This window comes from Pinus tabuliformis, chromosome 9 (assembly GCF_031772625.1).
Source record: "Pinus tabuliformis cultivar Carrire ecotype Pingquan chromosome 9, CPIR1, whole genome shotgun sequence".
Classification (NCBI taxonomy): Eukaryota; Viridiplantae; Streptophyta; class Pinopsida; order Pinales; family Pinaceae; genus Pinus; species Pinus tabuliformis.
This window is the reverse complement of record NC_142307.1, coordinates 699892343-699916438: the sequence shown is the minus strand read 5'-3', so window position 1 is coordinate 699916438 and position 24096 is coordinate 699892343. Positions and strand designations below refer to the sequence as shown.

Below are 24096 nucleotides of genomic sequence, written 5' to 3'. Positions count from 1 at the left end.
CCAGTTCAAGTCCCAACTCCTTATACCCCTCCCTCGTTGAGGACATGCACAAAAAATAGATAAAGAGTATATTGCTCTGATGCCACTGATCCATATTTTTGAAGGAACGAAATGAGATACAAATCTAAACAGAACAAAGAGATACAATGAAAGAGCATAACTTCAATTAATTAATAATAAGTACTGAAAACTATTTGCATGCAGAATGTAACAAACTAGTTTGGGCTATGTTATCTTATCTCTGAGAAGAGATGTGACAACTACATGCCTTTTGAATTGTGTTACAATAAGGCATAGAGGCATTTTTATCATAAATAAGAAGTGTGAAACCCTAACCTTAGGATGTGAAGTGCCAACATTTTTGGGACCCATTGGAGTAAGTTGGACCACCAACTTCCCGGGGTTGTATCTTTGGCATATGATATATGTTTGAGTATAATAATACCTCATTTCGAAGATCATCATGAGAAAGAAAAAAAATAGTATGTGAAATAATTTTTGGCACTTTTTAAATCCCTCTGTTTTCCCATAAAACATCTTTTAGAACCTCAAAACAGCTTTGGAAGTTTAGGACCCGAAAAACTGCCAAAAATAGAATGTTATGCTATAATTAAGGAAACTAGAATGAAACAATGTTGGGGGTCCAAGTGGAATAGGCGGGTGTCCACCAATATCCACCTGGATCAAACCAACAGTTCTTGGATTGAGACTTGTTGTGGTTCTCAAACCTTCGTAAGTCATACGCCTTTCCAGATATCTTGATGCCAAGAGATAGAGGTTAATTGTCAGCAAACGAGCCTAGTTCTCGACACTGTTAACTAACATATCGCTCCACCACTTCTCAACTTAGTGGAAATTGTTATTTCTTGGTGCTCTAGTAACTCGGAAATGATTTTATGTCTCATAAGATGGAAAATGAAAACAACAACTAGGAAATTGACATTAGTTAAAGTGATCTCCAACAATTTATTGAATTGGAGGGAATACCTTAATCACCAAATCTTGTGTAATGTTGAGGGTTGAGAGCCAAATGGAAAAGGTAAGAAGGGGAAGTACTTCATCCCTGCCAGTACACGAGAAGGCCCAAACTTAATCTATATTTCACACTCTATCTAATTAGATCGAGCATAGCTCAACACTATTCACACCTACAATCCTCAAAATAGAGATTATAACCTCCAAACCTGTAGATAAGGCCAATCATCTGCAATACAAAGATATGAGAATGCACAGGGAGCTATATATATATATATATATATATATATATATATATATATATATATATATATATATTATTTCTAGGATTAAAAGGGAAATAATAAAGTATATGTTTTAAATAGTCCCTTTGCATAGAACTATCGATCTTTCCCATTCTAACTCATTGTGTCTTTGACAGATCCTTAATCTTCCTAGCTAAGCCCATTTAAAATATCTTCATTACATTATAAAAAATGGAGGTTTTTCATTAACAACTCTCTATCTAGCTACATTTGTCCCTCTACTAGAAACTAAGTGCCACTCCATCCTAACAATTTCCTACATGTATCCATTAAAAGACACTTCAACCTAAATCGCTAACTACACATATTCTTTTCAATTAGAGTGTTAGAATTTAGAGAAAACATTTAGGGGAACTAACTCCCTTTAGAAAATTGAGTATTGTTGTTGAGATACTCTTGCATCAAACTTCGGGGGAAGAAAAGAGTTCTCCATCAGGTCTTTAACATCTATGCCAAAATTGTAAATTTATGATGTTTTCATCCAATTGACATCTTCTATCAATTGGTTCTTCTCATTGACCAAATACTGAAAATATTGTCTACCTCTAGTTCTCTTGGTCACCCTCTTTGTTAGCACTTCTTCAATCTCCTTTTGATATGTTTCTAGCAGTTGATTCTTCCATCTATTGGCCTGATCCCCCATCACACACAAGAACATATGTTTTCTCCTTAAAGGGATACATGTCTGCGACATTGAAGATTGGTAAAATCTCAATACCACTTGGGAGCTCTAATTCATAAGCATTTGAAGAAAATTTCCTTAGAATCTTACATTTAACAATTTTCTTAAGCTTCAATTTGTTATATGTCCCTTTATGAAACCTCTTCTTCCTAAGATATGACATAACTAACTCACCAAATTCAAAGTCCATATATCTCCTCCTTACATATCCTTTATGTTTGTACTTGATAGTGGCCTCCTGTATTTGTTGCTTTACTCTTTGTTGTATATCCTACATGCTTGCTTCAAAGTCTTCACCCTCAACACTCATGACCTCATGCTTTCTTAGATTCCTAGGCTCATAAAATCCTCTTGGATGCATTCCATACACTATCTAGAATGGGCTCATTCATGTACTTTTGCTTGGAAAGACATTATAAGAAAACTCAACTTGAGAAAGTACTTGATCCCACTATTTGGGATGCTCACTCACCATACTTCTTAGAATATTCCCTAAGCTCATATTTACCAACTTTGTCTATCCATCTATCTACGAGTGGTATGTTGAAATAAAATTCAATTCAGTGCTTATTTTCTTCCACTGAATTTTCCAAAAATGGCCTACAAATATTTTATCTCTTCCTGAAATAACGCTTTTAGGAAAACCATGTAACCATACTACTTCTTTGAAAAACAAATTGGATACATTGGTTACATTTCTAGTCTTGGTACAAGTAATAAAATGAGTCTTTTTAGAAAACTTGTTGACAACAACATAGATATAATCATTTCTCCTTTCGGTTTGAGGAAATCATAAGATAAAATCCATACTGATAGAATCCCACAGGCTACTTGGAATTGGAAACAATTGGCATAAACCTACGTTCTGGCTTCTCCCTTTGGCATGTTGGCATACTCTACACTTTCCAACAAATCTCTTCACATCTGGACAAAAGTAAAATGAATTCAATAAATCAAAGGTATTGTTAGTTCCATTGGGCATTGAAATATTATTGTCCTTGAATAACAAATCTTCCTGGATCATATAACTTGACCATTGAGTCCTATTCACGCTAACTAGGTTTTCATGGGTTACATATGCTTCCTTGAAATTCACATCATCCTTGTACATTTCCTTTAGTTCATCAAATCCTAAAACAGTAACTTGGAATTATTTTAGCATTAAGTTGATTCTACTTAAATCACCAACCACCTTATTTGATGAACCACTTGTATGTTTAATCACAAAAGTAAAATTCTATAGAAATTCTACCCACTTAGCATGTATTTGGTTCAACTTTGGCTGGCTATAATAAACTATGGAGCATTATTGTCAGTATACATGACAAATTCGTTGGGCATAAAGTAACATATCCAATTTTTCAAGGTTTTAACTATGGAATAAAATCTCTTATCATAAGAGGAATATTTTTGTTTGGCTTCATTTAAATTCTCATTGAAGTAGCCAATTGTTATCCTTTCTTAACTTAATACCGCTATAATGGTAACTCCACTTGCATTTGTCTCAACCTAGAAAAATTTGTTAAAGTATGGAAGGGCCATAACAAGATGCTTTGTGATCCTTTGTTTCAGTAGTTTAATATTTCTATCAACTGCTACAATCCACTTATAGATTTGTTTACTCTCCTTAATGGTCTCCATGATGGATGCACAAATACTACTAAAGTTCTTGATGAACTTCTAGTAAAAACTTGCAAGACTATGAAATCTTTTGACCTCAATGACATTCCTTGGGACAATCCAATCAATGATTGCTCTAATTTTTCAAGATCCATTTTCAAACCAACTTAAAAAATTACAAAACCAAAATATACCAATTCTTTCTTCATAAAACTACACTTCTTCAAATTAATTAACAACTTTCTTATTGATGGGTATTCAGAACTAACCTAAGATGTCTCAGATGTTCCTTCCTTTTTTTAGATGTACACTAAAATTTCATCCAAATTGACGATGACGAACTTACCTATGAACTCATTCAAAATTTCATTCATCATCCTCATAAAAGTGTTGGGTGTGTTAGTAAGACCAAAAGGAATCACTAACCACTCATACAATCCATGGTTTGTCTTGAAGGTTGTTTTCCACCCATTCTCTTCTTGAATTCAAATTTGATGGTACCCACTATTCACATCAATTTTTGAAAAATATCTAGCACCACTCAAACAATCAATTAGATCATCAATACGTGGAAGAGGAAATATGTCGCTGATATTTATCTTGTTGATGGATCTTGAATCAATGGAGATCCTCCATCCACTATCCTTCTTTGGACCGAGAACAGTGGGAACATCACACAGCTATTATTTTCTATGACAACACCCTTATCCAATAGCTCTTGTAATTTCTTCTTCACTTCTTCATTTTCTTAAAGGGTCATCCTATATGTAGCTTTGTTTGGAATACTTGTGCCTATAATTAAGTCTATATGATGGCTAATACTTCAAATAAGAAGTGAATTTCTTGGAAATTCATCCACAATTATATCGGCCAAATCATTTAACATAAATTTAATTTACTCCTAGAAATCATATAAACTAGTGTTGGTAAGAATTATCTTGGGTTTTCCAATCAAGGAAAAATGTAATCCTTCCCCTTTTACCTCTTGCAGTAGCTCCTTGCCACTCATCAATAACACGTTGGGGACAACTTCTTCCTTGACTTCTTCACTCTGTGATGGAAACAATGTGTACTTATGACCATCATTTTCAAGTGTGTATGTATTTATTCTGCCATCATGTATATCTCTTCTATCAAACTATCATGGTCTCTGTAACAAAATATGGAAAACATCCATGGGAATTCTGTCACACAACACTTCATCCTTATATATTCTAATCTAAAAATCCACTTTGCATTGTTCATTTATTATGACTTGATGGCCCTTTTGCAACCATAAAAATTTTTGAGTATGATGTGTTGTTATCTTTAAATCCAAATTCTCTACCATATTAGTAGAAAAAAAATTATATGTATTACCATTATTGATTATAACCTTGCAACACTTATCTATTCACTTGCAAATGGTTATGAACACGCTTCTCTTCTCTGTTGGATCCTTCACTTCCTTTTCTGATTTAATTAGAACTCATTTTAACAACATGGATTCTCCTGCTTCAACAACTTCTTCAGTCACCACTATGCTCTCAATATCCTCCTTGGATTTTTTGCATGTGCACTCGTCTATCCTATTGAAATATTCTATTTAGATGCCCATGACATGTGACCCAATTTCCCACATCTGTAGTGTCAAGGTTGATAATATTTTCCTATATCTCAGCCTCTTGAGAAATATATTCTTCTTCTAAAGTCACCTCCTCTTTCTAGCTAGCTACTAGCACTTCCACTCTCTTCTTTTGAAGGTTGGAATCTTCCTCTACTACTTGGTTTCCCTATGCCTTTGGCATGACCTTTTCCTCTACTCTTTTAACTCTATTTTTTGGAAATATTTTCCTCAGCTTTCAAAGAAGCTTGGTAAGCATCCTCAACTATGTTTAAAGTCAAGATACCAAGCTCATCTTGAATATCATACCTAAATACATAAAGATATCTAGCCACCTTCTCAACATCTTCTTCAATAAATCCAACTCTAATGTTTAACTTATAAAATTCCTCAGTATACTCTTTCACCCTTAGGGATTTTTGTCTAAGGTTCTACAATTTCTTAAAATTATTTAGTTGGTAGTATTTGGGCATAAATTTACTTCTAATTTTTTCGACAATTCTGTCCTAACTTCTAATCTTGGAATTGCTCTTCCTTTGCTTGTCTGTCTGCACTTCTTTCCACAACAGGGTTGTATGTCATTTTAGCCTTGTAACAACAAAATTATCTTTCTTCAACTCATCCATATATTCATAAACATAATACTTGTCCATGGCATTTATCCAATCCATTAATTCATCAACAATTAGATTGCCTTCATAAATAGGTACTTCCATCTTTGGTCTAGCACTCATTTTGGCTATTATTCTCAGCATTATTTCCTCTACTAGTTCTCCTCCTCCTTCTTCAGCTTCATTTACATCTCTTGTGTCATCTCCTCTCCTTTGATCATTTCCATAGCTTCCAAAATTTCTTGAATGTGCCTCATTTCCTCTTCTAAAGCTGCATCCATTATAGCCTTGTCTCTACTTGCTTCTCTAACTAAAATTCTCCTTCCACCTTCTCCTCTGCATCCTTCTACCATGTTCAAGAGAAATCTAGCTTTGATACCAAAATTGATGTTGATATGGTCCTACTACCACAACATCACAATTCCTCTATCAAAATCATTGGTCGAAAAATAGTCTTCGTGACTGGACATGAACCCCAAATTTCCCTTTTGTGCTAAGCATTGGGTGCTAACTGGAATCGCCAAGGGAACTCAATGTTATGCCCAAAACACAAACCAAAATGGCACAAACCAATATTCTATTAGTAGTGAATTCTCAAATTCGCTTATGTTTTAATTAAACTCTCGATAACATCAACTATCCAAAGATCCTGAGAATAAGAATGGGATGTCAATAGTTGGAAAAAAAAATATGTTTGTTAGCCCTATTAATTCATGGATCGACCAAAACTTGTCATAATGGGACTTGTTGTGGTTCTCAGAGCTTCACAAGTCATACTCCTTTCTTGATATCCCAATGTCGAGAGACATATGTTAATTATTGGAAAACTCCCTAGTTCGTTGCATTGTTAACTAACATATCACTCCACCTCTTCTCATATCGGTGTAGAAGGTTGTTTTTCTATGCTCTGGTAACTTCATGGTGATCTGATGTCCCAAAATATAGTAAATGGAAATAGAAACTGGGGAATTTCCATTAGTTAACATGATCTCCAACAATTTATTAGAATTGGGAGACAAGCCTTGATCACCAAATCTTGTGTAATGCTGAGGTTTGAGAGCTGAAGGCCAAATGGTAAGATGGGGAAGTACTTCATCCCTATCAATACATGGAAAGGACCAAACTTAGTCTTTTTTCCATACCATGTCCGATCGACTCGAGCTTGGCTTTGGGATGTTCACTTGTATGATCCTTAAAATAGAGATTATAGCCTCCAAACCTACAAATAAGGCCAATCATCTATAATACAAAGAGAATTCTCGCATAAACATAGAGATATGTGAATATATATATGTATATATATATATATAGGGATTCAAAGGGAAACAATAAAGTATACATCCTGCATAGTCCCTTTTCACAAAACTCTTGATCTTTTGCAATCTCTCTCTCTATCCTTCTGATTAATCCTTAGTCTCCCCAGCTAATCCCATTTAAAATATATTCATTACATTAGAAAAAATGGAGGTCGTTCACTAATATCTCTCTATAGCTACATCTATCCCTCTACTAGAAACTAAGTGCCACTTCATCCTAACATTTTCCTACATTTGTCCCTTTAAAAACACTTCAACCTAACTCCCTGATTGCATATATTCTTTTAAATTAAAGGATTACAATTCAGAGAAAACATTTAAGGGAACTAACATCCTTTAGAAAAATGAGTATTTCTATTGATATGCCTCTACATCAATATCTCTAGAAATCTTTGCTAATTTCAGAGTCTCGAAAGTCCTAAATTGGAAGATAAAGAAAAAATACCAAGCTGACTTGTTTAAACGTTATTTCAGGATTGTTCATAAACCCTAAATTCCACAATGCATAAATATAAAAGTATAGCAAAATGAATAATGAAAATTGAACCATATGCTCCCAAGATTTCTCATTAATATGGTCCAAGTTTCATTGTCTAAAATCTCGCAAAAAAAAGGGTTAATGAAAAAATGTCAAATAGACTTGTTTGAAACTGATTTTAAGAGCATTAAGAAACTTAGAATTCCTTAGAGAAGATATCCAAAATTATAGCGAAGCATGATCTAAAATTTGAGCCAAATTTTCACTATGATTTCACCTCAATGTGGCCCAAGTTTCATGGTTTGAAACTTCGCTAAAATATTTTATAGTGAAAATGATGAACTCACCTGTTTGAGGTTGATATTAGGAGAATTCATAAACCCTAACTTACTTGGATAATATATCCAAAATATAATGAAAAAATATCTGAGATTTGAACAATACATTGTACACTATGTATTCTCAATATTCTCAAAGTTTCACCATTTGAAACCTCCCAGAAAAAATGTTATAGTGAAAATTCCATGATGACCTATTTGAAGTAGTAAAACCCTAGGATCTTGAGCTCTGATATGATCTTTGTGCCTTAAAGATGATATAATCAATAATTATATCTATCTTCAAGGGAAAAATATCCTTGACTAGGTCTCCTTAGTATATATATATAGGAGACAAATGGTACAATTATAATAAAGTGGGACCATGAGGGGTTCTATCCTACATAAAAATATAACAATAGAAATGTAGAAACTCAATTTATAGGGTTTAATAAGGATTTTTAGGGTTAACATGGGGGCTTATATAAGGTTTAATAATATCTACAAGTGGGTATGTGATTAACCTATTTGGAGGAGAAATCAATTTGATGAACAAGAAACATTATGTAGTGGCACTCTCAACTACTAAAGTTGAACACATGGAGGTCACTCATGCAAGAAAATATGTAGTATGGTTGTAGATATTATGTTTAGGTATGGGGTTGGTACATCAAATTGTGAGGGTATATTGTGACAATAAGAGTGTTATCTTCCTAGCAAAAAACCCAATGTATCATTCTAAGACAAAGCATATTTATGTTCAATATCACTTTGTAAGATATGATTGAAGAAAAGAAAACAATGTTGGTGAAGGTGCACACTTTGAAGAATGGTGTAGGCTCATTAACAAAATTTGTGAGAACTGAGAAATTCTCTTGGTGTAGAGAAATTATGGGAATTATTGCCCTGGATTTTTATCATGTACGCATTGTGACCCCCTATGTGCAAAGAAAACAACAAATTAGAGAACATTATGTTGGGTATGTGTTATATTATTTGCATGACTATCTCATTGCATGGTACGTTGCACCAAGCATAGAGAGGGGAAACATTGCGGCCCCTGAAAGAAATTTTGGGTGGTTTTTTGCATTCGTTTTTGGTAGTTTTTGACACATGGTTTTTGCTAAAAGTGGTTTTGTAGCACATAGTGTTTTTTCCCATGGTTTTATAGTTTTGGTTAAAGAGCTACAATTGTATTATAATCCAAGGTAAATGGATTGGTTATTCATGGTTGCAGGGGGTATATATTGTATTGTAATACTATACAAAAACATCTCTCTCTCTCTCTCTCTCTCTCTCTCTCTCTCTCTCTCTCTCTCTCTCTCTCTCTATATATATATATATATATATATATATATATTGAAAAGTCTTGTTGGTTTTCCTAGTTTGGGTTTCTAGGATAAAATTTTGTGTTAATGTGTGTTTTTTCCCTTGCATCTTTTCTATTTTAATTAAGAATCGGTTTGCAACAACTAATTGTAGAGGGTTAAAACCTATATTTAGTATTAAAGTAGTTTTGGCTTCAAGGGGATGCCTTAGTGGCTAAGGGGTCTAGCTTAGGCCTATGGTAGACCATGTTACAATGGGAGATCTACAAAAGTGATTCTTGTGGTGAAAAGGAAAAGGTGAGAAGTTCAAAGATAGAGACAGAGAAATTCAATGGAATTTGTTGTTGTTGTTGTGGAAGGTCAAAATGGAATATTTATTGGTGGACAAAGATCAATTAATCACCGTGGATCTAGGTACTACACCAATAGGGATGTGAATGGAATATTGGACCAAGTTGGATAAAAAGGAAAAGAGCACAATGTGTTTGTGTCTCCTAGATTTAGTATTATTGAATGTTTCAGGGGAAGCTACAACAAAGGCTTTGTGGTTCAAGTTAGTTGCTTTGTGGTTCAAGTTAGTTTCTTTGTATTAGTCTAAGTCCCTTATGAATAAATTGTTCCCTTGGAAGAATTTGTGTAACCTGAGGATGAAGGATGGAAACTTAGTGATAGAGATTTTTAATGTCCTCAATATTGTGGTAATTGAACCATTATCTATTGATATTAATATTTCAAATGAAGATACTTGCATCAATTTGTTATGTTCTCTACCAAGCTCATGGGATAGTCTGGTTGTTTCCATAGGTAGTAATGAAACTACTTTAAAGTTTGAAAATAATATCATCCTTGTTATCAAATGAGATGAGATGTAAAAACTTGGAAAAACAAAACAAAGGTGCCTTGTATGTAAGAGGACAGTCCTAGAATAGATATAAAAATAAGTCCTTGAGTTGGAAATCTATGTTTAGAGGAAGATATAAATCTCCAGGAAAGTTCATAAACGTATGTTAGAGATGTGGAAAGAAGGGAATTATAAGAAATATTACAAATCTAAAATTCCTAAGAAAGGGAAAGGATCTAAAGATGCTTTATCTGTAGAGGCAAAAGCCTCCTTAACTGAAGAATGAGATGTGTAGTCGACCTCTTCATGTACAGATGTAGATCATGGGGCATGGTTGGTTTAATTAGGCGCATATTTTCATATGATACCTTATAGCAGGTAGTTTTGTGATTATGAAAGATTCGATGGTGCTTATGTTTTCCTAGGAAATGACTTGAAAACCGAATCATATGGAAAGTAAAAGTAAAGTTGAAGCTCATCCATGGAAGGAGTAGAACACTCCTTGGTGTTCTATGCATCCTAAGGTTAGCCATAATTATTATCTTCATAAGCAATATGAGTGATGCAGGTGTAAAAAAAGTGTTTGAAAATGATACTTGTAGGATGGCTTGAGGATAAATGGTATTGTTGAGTGGAGTTTAGAATGGAACTTTGTATATGCTGTTACCAAGCACAATTAGTGATGGGTGCGAAAGTTATGTTGTTCCTGAGAATGGAGAAGAAGAAATAAACACTTATGTAGCTTTTGGAGAAAATATTGTGTTGTGGCTTCAAATATTGGGACATATTGGAGATAATATGGATGATAAATAAAATATTTCAATGTAAACTATGTATATTATATAAAACAATTAAAATAAAATAAAAAATCTTATAGCTAAAACATTTTATTAATATGTTGGTCAAAATGGACATGTGTAATTCCTTTCATGCCTAAAGAAACAATGTAGTTCCAACGAAACCCCATATCCATCAATGTCCAAGAAGGATCAAATCTCTCGAGGTGGAAAACCTCTTTTAAAGTCCAAAACATGAAAACATGTTTGCCACCATAGAAGATTTAATTTCTTTCAGGGCTTGACAGATCCAAAGTTAAGATGAATATAGGCTAGTTCATATTATTTTCCTATCCCAAAAACATAAATTTTCATAACTCAAACTTTTTTTTAATCAATTGACTTTCATTATATCATAATTCAAGCCTACAAAACATATCAGATAACAATATTATTGTCATGGCCTGTCGCAAGGGAAACCAGACCAATGATAATAAAGGTAATGTAACGTTCTTTTGTCTATAAAAATTATCCAAAAAAACCTATTGCCTATGTATCGCTACATCAAGACAGATGTCTGGTAGAGTTATCAAAAAACTTACAAACAATCGGCTTGATGTAGCTAAGATATCAAAACTAGGAAATGTATGAGAAAGTAAAATGAAGTTTTCTAAACATAAACATGAAATAACAAAAGACATAGGCATGCATCAACCCTCATAGAAAATAGAAAGGGCAAGATCCCTTGTGATTTGATCTATGGAGGAGTGTCTCCCACACTGAAGATGCCTCTCAGTGTGAGTAAGTCGAGCATCCAAGCTAACCAAACAAGAGCACTAGTGTTTTTGAATATGATGGATGTCATTGAGGCAGGCTATGATTTCATTACTATCCTTCTATTTTTTCTTTGATGACATGACCCAACACTGTTTTCATTTTCCAATTTAGAAAGATGGAGTATAAATGTTAATTCTTGCAACCTCTAATATGGCTAGGATTCGGGACCCAATTAGAAAATTTTGCTTGAATTTTTTATTTGGAATGGGCATTCCAATTGTTTGTAGCTTAGGATTCACGTTGGAGAATTTCATATTGGATTTCAAGAGGGTGATTGAAAGGTAAATTTTTGTTGTAGACCAGGCTTGGGTTTGAGCTCTAGGTTTTCCTATGGAACTTCAACCACCAAAAATGGGCCTCAGGAACATTCGTTGCATTGACATGCTGCTAGAGGAGGGTTGGAACCTAGCAAGAGAATATTTAAGATATGGGTGCAAGTCGAGGGAATGAGAACCAAATGGAGGCCAATGAAAAGCTAGCAGAATTTAATGCTTTAAGGGTGGACAAGACAAGGACGATGTGAGTTGTGTGAGATACAAATATAAACAAGGGATTGTGTTAGGCAATAGGGTGGCTTCTTGGGCTTGAAGGGTAGCTAAAAAAACTCGTTCTAAGGAGCCACTAGTAGGTTGTAGAAATTCCCACTGTAGATCAATAGATTATGCAATATACTAAAGCAAAATACAAGATCTACTTCTACAACAAACTTTGCGGAAGCTTAATCGAATATGAGCAAGATCAATTAGAACACATATAACTGAGAATGAGAAATCAATCACACACGAACACAGAAGAATAACCCGGAGAAAGCCTCAGCCTAAAACCCCACTCTCTATATTATCATACAAGTGGAAATATGTTCAAGTTACAAAAATAATCAACTCACAAGCTATCTTGCTCCCTCTGCAATCAAACAATACAGCTCATAAAATGAGTAGACACAAGATATGCCTTCCCCCAACCCTCCAAGCCTCCTATTTCCTTGCACAATTTTTCTTGGGGTCCAATGATGCCACCTGTGTGATTGGCCTCATCACACACTCACTAAACTGAAGAAGTAACTACGAAATCTCCAAGGAATGAATTCCTTCTACATGCAAGAGATATCCTCCATGGAATATTCCTGCAACTGATAGTACACTGTCCCATCTCTGATCTCAATTGGGTCTTTGTCTGAACTGACATGCATGAGTTATTTATGGGAGAATATTCAGTTATCTGAAGTGTAGCAGTTACATGCATGCATGCATTAACTAACTGAATTCACAATTAGTTCAACAAACTATTTGAATTAATATAACTGGACTTGACTCAGTTAATTGAGTCAACTAATTACAACTCATCCTTATCTCTTTAACTGATGGATAAATTCCTCAATCAATGGAGAAACTGTTGCATGTCCCCACATAGACTTCATGTTTGATTTTCTACAATTAATTAACTCAAGATGAATTAATTAATTATTTTAAAAAAGATGCTAAGATCAAATTCGAATTTTACTTATCTATTTTAGTTCATGGACTAACTAAAATAGGAATGTATCTCGAAATGCTATTTATAGTAGTTCTAAATTTAGCACTTCTATATTTATCATTTCTTGTTGCTATTTTCAACACTCCCTCTCAACAAGAAAGGGATTATCAGTAACCCCAATCCTGTCTCTGTGGAACTCGAAATTGCATTTTTACAATGCCTTAGTCAAAATATGTGCATCCTGCTCCTTAGTCGAAACATATAGCAATATCATGATCCTCTTCACCACAGTGTCGAAGATGATGGTAACGGATATCTATGTGCTTGGACCTGTCATGAAACACTGGATTCTTGGAGAGTTTTATGCAACTCTAATTATCGCAATATATCACTGTAACATCCATCATCTAACTAAACAATCCCACTAGAATCTTCCGCATCCAAATGGCCTCGCATGCTGCCTGACTGGCAGCCATGTATTCATCCTCTACTGAGATAAGTGCAACTGACCTCTGTTTCCTGTTGTACCAAGAAACTACAGTTGAACCAAGGTTGAAGATTCCTCCAGAAGTGCTCTTTCGATCTGATCGATCTCCCTACCCAATCAGCATCCGTGAAGCCTTGAAGCTTCACTCGCTCTGTCTGTCTGTACCATAATCCAAACTGAGATGTGCCTCTGAGGTATCTTAGCACATGCTTCGCTGCCTTCCAAAACATCTTGGTAGGCTGAACCATAGCTTGACTCAGCTGGTTCACTGCAAAGCATAAGTTGGGTCGTGTGTTCACCAGATACATAAGTGAACCCACTAGTTGTCGATAAAAAATAACCACTACTACCTCACCTGAAGTAGCATCCTCCTTCCTCCAATTCCCAGCTATAGGAGTCTGCATGGGCTTGCAGTTCTCCATGTGAAAGCGCCTGAGTATCTCATTGGCATACTTTCCTTGAGATGCAAACACTTCAACATCTTTCTGCCACACCTCCATGCCTAGAAAGTAGTGCATAAGACCCATGTCTTTCATTTCGAACTCTCTTGCAAGGTCAGCCGATCATCACCTATCAAAATCAGATCATCGACATAAAGAACAATGATCAATGGCTTACCTTCTACCATGATGTGGTAAAGGTTCACATTTGCTTCACTCTTGGTGAAGCCCAACCCAGTGAAATAGCTATCAATCCTGGTGTACCAAGCATGGGGAGCTTGCTTCAGCCCATATAAAGCCCTCTTGAGTCGGCACACATGTGACTCATGATTGAAGGTCTCGAAACCCTCTCACTGCTTAATGTACACCTCCTCCTCAATATTCCCATTGAGGAATGTTGTCTTCACGTCCATCTTATGGATCTTCCAACCCATCTGAGCTGATAGTGCCAACATCGATATGATAGATGAGTACCTTGCTATAGGAGCAAAGGTCTCATCGTAGTCGATCCCCTCGATCTGTGAGAAACCACAGGCAACAAACCTTGCCTTATGTTTCTCAAAATTGCCGTCAACTGCCTGCTTTACCTTGTAAAGCCATCTGGAACTCACCACTGACTTGCCCTGAGGTCTTGGGACAACATCCCACACACTGTTCCGAATGATAGAGTCATACTCCTCTACCATTGGATCAACTCGGACTAGTTGCTACACTGCCTCCTCAAATGAAGAAGGTTTGGACTCTACACACTCCCCAACTAGGGCCATGTACCCATTGTACCACTCGGGCAACCTTCTTTGTCTGCGCTAAGAAGATGGTTGTCCCACATTCTCTTGTGCATCTAGCATCAACCTGTCAGCTTCCCTTAAGCATTTCTTCCCATCTCTAGAAGTCTTAGCTTGAGTGGATATCTCCACTCCCAGATCCTCTGCACACGGTTGCTCTGCATCAATCTGAGGTTCCTCCTCCTTAGGAACTGAAAGTTCCTCCTCTGCATGCAACTTGAGCTCCCTCTCAAGTGATACTCGCATGAATTTCTGCTTGTCGAACTTCAGATCCCTACGTACCACTGCCCTTTGACTGGAAGGCAGGTACACTCAATAGTTGTGGGGTGTACCCATGTACCCCATAATTATTCCCAACTCAGCTATTGGATCTAGCTTCTTTCGGGCATATTTAGTCACATGACAGTAAATTGATGATCCAAAGATTCGGAAGTGACTCACATCTGGTCGCTTCTTGGAAAAGGCCTCCGTAGGTGTCTTCATTCCCAGTATACGGTGCGGGCTTCTGTTATGCAAGTATACTGCAGTATTGCATGCCTCAACCCACAAATTCAGTGGTAGGCTTTGGTCATGCAATATTGCTCGAGATGCTCCGACAATTGATCTGTTCTTCCTTTCGGCCACCCCATTCTGCTGTGGGTTATGGGGTGCCTTCAATTCCCTTTTAATTCCTTCTACAACGCAGAAGTATTTAAATTGTTGGGAGACATAATCTACACCATTGTCGCTACACAAGGCTTTTATTTTCTTTCCAGATTCTTTCTCTACCAAGGCTTTAAACTCACAAAACCTCAAGAAGGTCTAATCCTTATTTTACATAAAGTAGATCCAACATCTACAAGAAAAATCATCAATAAAAATAACATAGTACCTTTGTTTAGCGGTGGATGCTATAGAGAGAGGTCCACAAACATCTGATTGAACTCGCTCCAGGATTACTCCAGCTTTACTGTCTCAATCCGGAAAGGAAGATTTCACATACTTACCCAAGGTACAACCTTTGCATGTATTCGTCTGCTCTAGTTTTCCCTTGGGAAGTCCAGTAGAAATCTGTTGCATGATCTTCAGGGCTCCATGGTGCAAGTGGCCCAATCTTCTATGCCATAGCTCGCCAACATCTTGGCTCTGCACCATCTCAGCTTTGGAACTCAATGCAGCACAGTCGTCTACCTCCAGCTTGTAGAGATTCTTTACTCGAATCTCGATTCGCTTGGTCTGTCCAGTGTCGATATGCCTTAGGAATACCTTTCCTTTACTAAAGACTACATCATAGCCTTTATCTTCTAGCATAGCGATGGACACAAGATTCTTCTTCAAACCTGGTACATACTTTACATCAGTTAGGGTGAGGGGAGCTCCATGCTCCCTCTGAAACAAAACTGTACCTTCACCTAAAACATGGTACTTTCCATCATCGCCCATCTCAATCCGCATCTAGAGATCCTTCTCCTCCAAGGTACTGAAAAGATTCTTGTCACCTGACATGTGGAATGAAGCTCCACTGTCCAGGTACCACACACATCCCACCATGGATGAAACCATGCATGCGATAAGAGAGAAATCCAACTCAAACTGTGAGGCCAATGCCTCACTATCAGATCCCTTCGAGGATCCCTTCTTGGATTTATTTTGTGGACAATTTGTAGCATAATGGCCCACTTCATGACAATGAAAGCATTGCACTTTTGATTTTTCAAAATTCTTCCCACCATGGGAAGAACTAGATTTGGGATGGGATGCCTTCCCTTTCCCTTTCCTTGCCTTACTCGCTAAGGCTAGATTTTCCTCATCATCTTGCTTTGATGAGGATCCATCTATGGTGCTTCTTCTTATCTCCTCCTGCATCAAATCTGACCAAAGTCGTTCCCAATCTGGCAGTTTTTCTCTTCCATTAACCGAGTCTTGGTAGCTATGCTAGCTCTTAGGAAGATCGAGGAGTGTGAGACTCACCATGTCATCATCGACTGTCATGATCCCGACACTTCCAAGCTCATCCCTGTAGGTAGTGAGCTTGTTCAGATATGTAGAGATCGTGTCGCCCTTTTCACACTTGATTTTCCAAAGCTTGTCTTTTAGCGCCAACTTCCTCTGATCACTGTTGTTCTGATTTAGATCTTTCAATGTTTTCCACATCGAAAATGATGTCTCCTTCCCATGGAGGCTCAAGACAATGTGGTCTCAAACTCCCTCCAGGAGGATTCTACTTGCTCTAGCCACACATTTCTTCCATTCCACCAATTCTGTAGCATCAAATGCTGCCAGCTTGGGGACTTCTTGATCAATGAAGTCCTTTAGACCATTATCCTCTAATACTGCTTCCATGTGATCCTTCCAATCTATATAATTCGAGCTGCCATCAAGGGCATACTCGAGTCTTAAACCATTCAACGACATTGGTGAAATTGAGATGTGATAAGAACTCGATTTCTATATTCAGGAACCTCAAACTTCAAACTTATCCCTTCTTGTACATTGTTCTTCGCTTTGATTACCTTTGCTCCGATACCATGTAGAAATTCCCACTGTAGATCAACAGATTATGCAATATACTAAAGCAAAATACAAGATCTACTTCTACAACAAACTTTGCTGAAGCTTAATCGAATATGAACAAGATCAATTAGAACACATATAACTGAGAATGAGAAATCAATCACACATGAACAGAGAAGAATAACCCAGGGAAAGCCTCAGCCTAAAACCCCAATCTCTGTATTATCATACAAGTGGAAATATGTTCAAGTTACAAAAAGAATCAACTCACAAGCTATCCTGCTCTCTCTACAATCAAACAATACAGCTCACAAATTGAGTAGACACAAGATATGCCTTCCCTCAGCCCTCCAAGCCTCCTATTTCCTTGAGCAGTTTTTCTTAGGGTCCAATGATGCCACCTATGTGATTGACCTCCTCACACACTCACTAAACTGAAGAAGTAACTGCGCAATCTCCAAGGAATGAATTCCTTCTACATGCAAGAGATATCCTCCATGGAATATTCCTGCAACTGATAGTACATTGTCCCATCATCTGATCTCAACTGGGTCTTTGTCTGAACTGACATGCATGAGTTATTTATGAGAGAATATTCAGTTATCTGAAGTGCAGCAGTTACATGCATGCATGCATTAACTAACTGAACTCACAATTAGTTCAACAAACTATTTGAACTAATCTAACTGGCTTGACTCAGTTAATTGAACCAACTAATTACAACTCAATATTACAATTCATCCTTATCTCTTTAACTGATGGATAAATTCCTCAATCAATGGAGAAACTGTTGCATGTCCCCACATAGACTTCATGTTTGATTTTCTACAACTAATTAACTTAATATGAATTAATTAATTATTTTACAAACAACTGCTAAGATCAAATTCGAATTTTACTTCTCTATTTTTAGTTCAAGGACTAACTAAAATAGGAAGGTATCCCGAAATGCTATTTATAGCAGTGTTAAATTTAGCACTTCTATATTTAGCATTTCTTGTTGCTATTTTGAACATAGGTGTCTCTACCCCAATGGATAAAACCATATTCTTGGACCAAAATATCAGAGCCTGATGACTATAGAAACAATACCAACAAGAGATGACGAAATTCAATGAATTTACTAGCATGATTGATGTGTGTTCATTCTAGTTCTCCACAAAGTCTTGGTGTTGTCCCTCTCGCCGACTAATTCTCAAACCCACCACATGCACCCCTATGATCGTGAGAAAGTTGCAGATTATCAAGTTGAGAATTAGGAGAGGAAGTTGGAAGGCCAAAACAAGAGAGCTTAGACCTTCTTTCATAGGTGTGCCACAAATCTAGATGTTGGGAGAGAAAAATATCACCTACAACCCAGTGATACTAGGAAGACTCCAAAAAGCGATCAAGTAATTCTAGCATTGGCAAGATGACACAGAGGTCGAGGGTTGCCATATTAATTTTACCATTCATTATAACTCATAACATGTGTGATTGCTTGGGGGAGTTGGTCACACCATCCCTTCTTTAATGCATGGGGAGGTGACGGGGTGGTGGACCTTTCCATTTCATTTGTAAACATGCTATCCAAGACCTTCTTAAAGTTTTCATAACTCAAATTTATGATTCCAATGAATCACTACTAGATTTTGAACAAAATTCACTGAAAAATACCAAAGGAAAAACAAAACATAAAAATGTTAAACAAGCGAAATAAAAATACAAAAACATACACGAGAAACATAGAAGGAAAATAGACACAAAACTCCATGGACTAGTAACTCAACCCACCAAGGGCTCCAAAGTGTTTGTCCCAACCTAGGCTTAAGGGCTAGTAACTCAACCCAAGTTGTTCCAGGGCTTCCAGAGTGTTTGTTCCAACCCACAACCATAACGCACATGAGAACCAAACATAAAACAAATCAAGTGGAAAAATCCACAACACCATAGCTATCCAGGAAATGGCAAGGCAAGGTTAAAACCATTGTCAATCTAGACAAATCTCCATGCTAATGAGAGCACATAACTAGAAAATCACATGCATATACCATGCATCCATAAATCAACAAGGAAATCACACATGTAACCTGTTACCTGAAAATCAATCCAGTTGTAGTTGTTGATCCAATTGTTCCCTTGATCTTTCCTAGTTTCCTTTTCCCTCTTTCTCCAAATCCAGTGAATGCTAAAGTGCTCCAAGCATGCTCCAAGAATTCTCCAATATTTATCTAAGTGTGCAAGAGCATGAGAGAATGAGAGAATGGAAGATATCTCCACCCAAAAGCTATCAAAAGGCTAGCAACTGATCCTCAGAGGCCTTTTTAATCATTGAGGCCTCTATTTTGTTCATTTTCCTTCATTTTTCCTTCAATTTTGCTCTCATGCAAATATGTGTCTTTTCACCTTCCTTTTCTCCCATTTCCCTTTATTTCATATATAAAATTCCAATTATTGCCACTTTGTCTTTCCCTATGCCTTTGCCAATTTTCATAGCCATTATTAATCACTAGTGATACCCATCACTATGTTTTACCCAACATTCAGCTTGAAATATGTGTCCCATGACCTTGGTCTTATTTTATTTACATGGAAAATCAACCAAGGGCTATTACATTATACCATTTATGTTTGACTACACCAAGTGCATATAATTTTGCACAAGTGCATCCAAAGGTAACTTGAATAACTAAGGGATGTTTAGCCTCTTGGATCTACATGTCTCACTCATGCACCTAAGGCATCCCAATTCATATAAAGGAAGCATAGAATGCTTCACCATTTTTTGCATTAATTAGGTAGGAAACATCTGGTATTTCAACCCTATGTAGTTACCCTCCATGCCTATTCCCACTTGAACAATTCACTTAATAACATCCGTGGGCATAAGCCTTACATCCTACCTCACTAAACTTGTTTCCATCCCAACAATTTCCAACCAACACTTTTCTGAGTGTCCCAAGTTTTTGCTTCTTGAATTTTCATATCTTGTTTTCACACTACCACAATGCCACTTTCCCTTCCAATTTTGTAATTATAATTGAAAAAGTACTCATGCCTTCATTTCTTACTGAAGTGGGCGGTCCTATGTGTAATTATCTTATCTAATTCTAGCTTTGGCCTATCTATGATGAATGTAGGGGGCTCCAAATGGCGCAACTTTGCTAAGATCATCTTCATCAATGCTATAAGGAGTTAACTAATTGATATGGAAAACTAGATGTTGGAGATGTGGAAAAGAAGGGCATTATAAGAAATATTACAAATCTAAAATTCCCGAGAAAGAGAAAGGATCTAAAGGTGCTCTATCTGTAGAGGCAAAAGACTCCTTAAATGAAGAAAGAGATGTGTAGCTGACCTCTTCATGTACAAATGTAAATCATGAGGCATGGTTGGTTGAATTAGGCACATCTGTTCATATGATACCTCACATGGAGTATTTTTGTGAGTATGAAAGATTCGATGGTGGTTATGCTTTCCTAGGAGATGAATTGACAACTGAATCATACGACAAGGAAAAGTAAAGTTGAAGCTCATCCGTGGAAGGATTAGAACACTCCTTGGTGTTCTATACATCCTATGATTAGCCATAATTAATATTTTCATAAGAAAGATGAGCGATGTAGGTGTAAAAAAGTCTTTGAAAAGGATACTTGTAGGATGGCTTGAGGAGCAATGGTATTGTTCACGGGAGTTCAGATTGGAACTTTCTATAAGTTGTTAGGAAGCACTATTAGTGATGGGTGCGAAAGTTATGTTGTTCCTGAGAATGGAGTAGAAGAAGGAAACACTTATGTAGATTTTGGAGAAAAGACTATGTTGCGGCATCAAATATTGGGACATATTGGAGATAATATGGATGATAAATAAAATATTTCAATGTCAACTATATATATTATATAAAGCAATTAAAATAAAGTAAAAAATCTTATAGCTAAAACATTTTATTAATGTGTTCGTCAAAATGGACATGTGTAATTCCTTTCATGCCTAACATGGAGTTTATTCATGGTAGATATATAGATATAAAGAAACAAAGTAGTTCCAATGTAACCCCGGATCTATCAAGGTCCAAGAAGGATCAAATCTCTTGAGATGGAAAACCTCTTTTAAAGTCCAAAACATGAAAACATGTTTGCCACCTTAGGAGATTTAATTATTTTTAGGGCTTGATAAATCTAGAGTTAAGATGAATATAGGCTAGTTCATATTATTTTCCTATCCCAAAAACATAAATTTTCATAACTCAGACTTTTTTTTAATTAGTTGTATTTCAATAGATCATAATTCAAGCCTACAAAACATTTCAGATAACAATATTACTGCCCTGGCCATCTGCAAGGGAAACCAGACCAACGATACTAAAGGTAATGTAACGTTCTTTTGTCTATCAAAATTAACCAAATAAACTTACTGCCTATGTATCGTTGTGTCATGATATATGTCTGGTAGATTTATAAGAAAACTTACAAGAAATTGACTTGGCATAGCTAACAATTCACAACTAGGAAACATATGAGATAGTAAAATGAAGTTTGCTAAACATAAACACGAAATAACAAAAGACCTAGGCATGCATCAGTTCTCATAGAAAATAGCAAGGGTAAGATCCCTTGTTCTTGGACCTATGGAGGAGTGTCTCCCACACTGAAGATGCCTCTCAGTGTGAGTTAGTCGAGCATCGAAGCTGACCAAACAAGAGCACTAGTGTTTTCGAATTTGATGGATGTCATTGAGGCAGGCTATGATTTCATTACGATCCTCCTATTTTTTCTTTGATGACATGACCCAACATTGTTTTCATTTGCCAATTTAGAGATATGGGGTGTAAATGTTGATTCCTACAATCTCTAATATGGCTAGGATTCAAGACCCGGTTATAAACTTTTGCTTGAATTTTTGATTTGGAATGGGTATTCTGATTGTTTGTAGCCTAGGATTCATGTTGGCGAATTTCATCCTGGATTTCAAGAGGGGTGATTGAAAGGTAAATTTTTGTTGTAGACCGGGCTTAGGTCTGGGCTCTAGGTTTTCCCATGGAACCTTGACCACCAAAATTGGGCCTCGGGCACATTCGTGGCATCGACATGGTGCCAAAGGAGGGTTGGAACCTAGCAAGATAATATTTAAGATATGGGTGCAAGTCAGGGGAATGAGAACCAAAGGGAGGCCAATGAAAAGCAAGCAAAATGTAAAGCTTTAAGGGTGGAAAAGACAAGGACAATGTGAGTTGTGTGAACTACAACTATAGACAAGGGAATGCGTCAAGCAATAGGGCGTTTTCTTGGGCTTGAAGGGGAGCTAGAAAAACTCGTTCTAAGGAGCCACTAATAGGGGTCTCTACCCCAATGGATAAAACCATATTCTTGGACCAAAATATCAGAGCCTCATGACTATAGAAACAATACCAACAAAAGACGACAAAATTCAATGAATTTACTAGCATGATTGATGTGTGTTCATTCTAGAAGTTCTCAGCAAAGTCTTGGTCTTGTGCCTCTTGCCGACCAATGCTTAAACCCACCACATGCACCCCTATGATCGTGAGAAAGTTGCAGATTATGGAGCCGGGAATTAGGAGAGGAAGTTGGAAGGCCAAACCAAGAGAGTTTAAACATTCTTTCATAGGTGTGCCACAAATCCGGATGTTGGGAGAGAAAAATCTTACCTATAACTCAGTGATACTAGGAAGACTCCAAAAAATGATCATGTAATTCCAGCATTGGCAAGAAGACGTGGAGGTCGAGGGTTGTCATATTAATTTTCCCATTCATTATAACTCGTAACATGTGTGATTGCATGAGGGAGTTGGTCATGCCATCCCCTCTTTAATGCTTGGAGAAATGATGAGGTGGTGGACCTTCCCACTCCTTTTGTAAGCATGTTATCCAACACTCTATTAAAATTTTTGTAGCTCAAATTTATGATTCCAATAAATCACTATTAGATTTTGAACAAAATTCGCTAAAAAATACCAATGAAAAAACAAAACATAAAAATATTAAACAAGCGAAAAAATATACAAAAACATGTGCGAGAAAGAAAATAGACACCAAAACATCGTCTTAAAAATGCAAATATTTTGTTAATCTTCTATCGGGGGTATTTTTAAATTTTCATAAATACAAAAATATGTCCGATAAATTCAAACAAGGAAATAGAAATATAAAAATATATGCGAGAAACATAAAAGAAGATAAATAGATTCTAAAATAAAGATAAATTTCAATATCGTATGGTTTGCTCCCATGCGTGAAACAGGGATAATACAATTCCTCTGACCAAGGAGGAATGACCAAAGTGATATCGTATGGTTTGCTCCCATGCGTGAAACAGGGATAATACAATTCCTCTGACCAAGGAGGAATGACCAAAGTGATATCGTATGGTTTGCTCCCATGCGTGAAACAGGGATAATACAATTCCTCTGACCAAGGAGGAATGACCAAAATATCACTTGGCGTGAGAGAGGCTCGAACTCTCGACCTCAGGATTTCTCGATTTAAGCTATGAGACCTACGCGCTAACCAACTGCGCCACCACCCCAGTTAGTGAAAAGCTATGGCTTTCAACATAACTTTTCCTTTACATGCCATGCGAATATTCTCAAAATAAATTCAGGTCGTTCCAATATCAGAAAACCGATAGTGATAGAATCTGAAATTTTCAACACCATGCTCCACTGTTTTGTACTTTCGGAAGTTATTTTTTTTAAAGAAATTTAAGCAGAGTGGCTCAAGTAATTTTTTA

The 24096-nt window shown here is 36.5% G+C and overlaps 1 non-coding gene across 1 annotated transcript; it reads right to left on the bottom strand.

Annotated features, from left to right (window-relative positions):
* Positions 1–23804: 23804 nt before the first annotated feature.
* Positions 23805–23892, bottom strand: TRNAM-CAU (transfer RNA methionine (anticodon CAU)). The gene is given in 2 exon segments: positions 23805–23840; positions 23855–23892. It is a non-coding gene; the product is annotated as a tRNA-Met (tRNA).
* Positions 23893–24096: the final 204 nt, after the last annotated feature.